This window comes from Schistosoma mansoni (genome assembly GCF_000237925.1).
Source record: "Schistosoma mansoni, WGS project CABG00000000 data, chromosome 2 unplaced supercontig 0332, strain Puerto Rico, whole genome shotgun sequence".
In the NCBI taxonomy this organism is placed as follows: domain Eukaryota; kingdom Metazoa; phylum Platyhelminthes; class Trematoda; order Strigeidida; family Schistosomatidae; genus Schistosoma; species Schistosoma mansoni.
Window position 1 is genome coordinate 10,001 of NW_017386004.1, and position 3,369 is coordinate 13,369.

The 3,369-nt window shown below is 48.5% G+C and overlaps 1 non-coding gene across 1 annotated transcript; it reads right to left on the reverse strand.

Annotated features, from left to right (window-relative positions):
* Positions 1–2,349: 2,349 nt before the first annotated feature.
* Positions 2,350–2,802, reverse strand: Smp_sma.18s-74.1. Its single transcript, XR_001974598.1, has one exon. It is a non-coding gene; the product is annotated as a ribosomal RNA (ribosomal RNA).
* Between the last annotated feature and the right edge of the window lie 567 nt (positions 2,803–3,369).

The following is a 3,369-nucleotide window of genomic DNA, read 5'->3' on the forward strand; positions in this document are numbered from 1 at the left end:
CTTACTCGCCATGTATTATAGGGATACTACCCCTAACTCAGGGTCTGGAAAGTCGGAAAAATGAAAATTTCGCAAATGTGATAAAAATGATCTTGGTGGTCTTGTATCACTATTCCGACACCAGACAATGGGTTTTAAGTGTTCTTAGGCCCTAATGCTTCAGGCTGGGCTGTTTCGCTTACTACCCTATATGTGTGTGGTATACAGTATAAGCTATATGGCCATGTAGAGCTGAAGGTCTCACATGAGACTGGAGGTTCGCCATTGATATTGTGGATGGTTCGGCATTGCTTTGGCAAGTTTTGCTGGCTGTCCATGTGAAAAGTTGGTTGGCAGGTTAACCGATTTCTTCTACTGGTGGTTGCTTCTCAGTGTTCTCAAGGGCCTAGGTCATTGGAGCATTGTAAGGCATATCGCCATTGCCAATATTAATGAGTTTGGCTGTCGTGTAAGCGGAATGGGTCAACTTTGGCCTGTTCGTGCTGTGCATAATTGATTTACGCGATCACTGATCGGAATATTATACACAGGATGTAAATGTGTACATGAACGGTGCGAATGGTCCACCAGGGTGTTTGGTACCTGAGTGGTTGCGCCACAGGATTGGGCCGAGCTGTTCGGATTGTAACGTTGAAGCCTTTATAGTGTCTGGTTCTCCTGTAGGGCGGGATTGAGCTGTACTGCTTGGGCTAAGCCTGGGTAGTGTCTGGCTCTCCTATCCAGCGGGATTGAGCTGTACTGTTTGGGTTGCCTCGTGAAAGTCTGGATGGTGTCTGGTTCACCTGAAAACCAGTGCAAGATTACCCTCGCCCATAAGGGTATATTATATAACTGTGAACAAACTGGTTGATCCTGCCGTAGTCATATGCTTGTCTCAGAGATTAAGCCATGCATGTCTAAGTACATACCTTAAAACGGTGAAACCGCGAATGGCTCATTAAATCAGCTATGGTTCCTTAGATCGTAAACGCTACATGGATAACTGTAGTAATTCTAGAGCTAATACATGCCTTGAATCCCTGACCCGCAAGGGGACGGGTGCATTTATTAGAACAGAACCAACCGGGTGCGGCTTCGGCTGTGCCTGTTACATTCTGTGATGACTCTGGATAACTTTACTGATCGCAGTCGGCCTTGTGTCGGCGACGGATCTTTCAATGTCTGCCCTATCAATTTGTTGGTAGGTGATTTGCCTACCATGATGATAACGGGTAACGGGGAATCAGGGTTCGATTCCGGAGAGGGAGCCTGAGAAATGGCTACCACATCCAAGGACGGCAGCAGGCGCGAAATTACCCACTCCCGGCACGGGGAGGTAGTGACGAAAAATACGTATACGGGACTCAATTGAGGCTCCGTAATTCGAATGAGTACAATTTAAATCCTTTAACGAGGACAATTGGAGGGCAAGTCTGGTGCCAGCAGCCGCGGTAACTCCAGCTCCAAAAGCGTATATTAAAGTTGCTGCAGTTAAAAAGCTCGTAGTTGATCTGGGTCGTGCGGTCGCATGCCGTTGCTTGTTCACGGTTTTGGTTACGATCAGGACCAGTGTTCAGCTCGGTGTAGTGGCTGTGCAGCCTTTCAGCCGTGTCTGTGTTAACGGGTGCTGGTGGGTTGACGAGTTCGTCTTGTTGACCTGTCGGCATGCTTCCGGATGCCTTTAACGGGTGTCGGGAGCGGACGGCATCTTTACTTTGAACAAATTTGAGTGCTCAAAGCAGGCCTATGTGCCTGAAAATTCTTGCATGGAATAATGAAATAGGACTTCGGTTCTATTTTGTTGTTTTCGGATCCGAAGTAATGGTTAAGAGGGACAGACGGGGGCATTTGTATGGCGGTGTTAGAGGTGAATTCTGGGATCGCCGCCAGACAAACTACAGCGAAAGCATTTGCCAAGAATGTTTTCATTGATCAGGAGCGAAAGTCAGAGTTTCGAAGACGATCAGATACCGTCGTAGTTCTGACCATAAACGATGCCAACTGACGATCCGCGTTGGTTCTATAATTGACATCGCGGGCAGTCCCCGGGAAACCTTTAAGTCTTTGGGCTCCGGGGGGAGTATGGTTGCAAAGCTGAAACTTAAAGGAATTGACGGAAGGGCACCACCAGGAGTGGAGCCTGCGGTTTAATTCGACTCACACGGGAAAACTCACCCGGCCCGGACACTGTGAGGATTGACAGATTGATAGCTCTTTCTTGATTCGGTGGGTGGTGGTGCATGGCCGTTCTTAGTTGGTGGAGCGATTTGTCTGGTTATTCCGATAACGAACGAGACTTTAACCTGCTAAATAGTAGACTGGTCCTCTGTGCTCGTTTAGGGCGCGGCTTCTATTGCTTCTTTATGGAGTAGTGTGGTCGTGATCCGGCGGGTGCGGTGCCAGTTTTTACTTCTTAGAGGGACAAGCGGCACACTTAAGTCGCACGAAATTGAGCAATAACAGGTCTGTGATGCCCTTAGATGTCCGGGGCCACACGTGCGCTACAATGACGGTGCCAGCGAGTCTGGAAACCTGGCCCGAAAGGGTTGGGCAAACTGTTTCATCACCGTCGTGACTGGGATCGGGGCTTGCAATTATTCCCCGTGAACGAGGAATTCCTGGTAAGTGCAAGTCATAAGCTTGCGCTGATTACGTCCCTGCCCTTTGTACACACCGCCCGTCGCTACTACCGATTGAATGGTTTAGTGAGGTCGTTGGATTGGCGTCGTTGTAGTGGCTTTGCCGCTCGACTGATGCTGAGAAGATGACCTAATTTGACTATTTAGAGGAAGTAAAAGTCGTAACAAGGTTTCCGTAGGTGAACCTGCGGAAGGATCATTAACATGAACCCAAAATATATAATGACGCATGCACCTGGCTTCGCGCTGGACTGCATGTACCCTGGCTTAGTGGAATTCACCCTAGGCTTCAGTGGTTATTATTTTCTTGACCGGGGTACCTAGCCTGTCGTATGCCCTGATGGTGTTCTCGTGACTTTCGGGTTGCCTGATCTGCCAGGGCGATGGGACAGTGCATGACAATATTGTTGTGTGCTAGGTTCAAAGAGAATTGTTTGCTATATGCATGCAAGTCCGCCCTGTTATTGTTCCTATTTCAACCTTTTACACTGTTGAAGCGATCCGGATTGGCTTGCATTCACGGGTTTGCTGCCTGGCATGCACCTGGCTTCGTGCTGGACTGCATGTACGCTGGCTTAGCGGTAAATATCCTGAGCTGCAGCGTTAACCATTAGTTCTATGCATTTGGGTACCGATGTATGGGATTATTGGCGTACAACTTTGAGCGGTGGATCACTCGGCTCGTGTGTCGATGAAGAGTGCAGCCAACTGTGTGAATTAATGTGAACTGCATACTGCTTTGAACATCGAC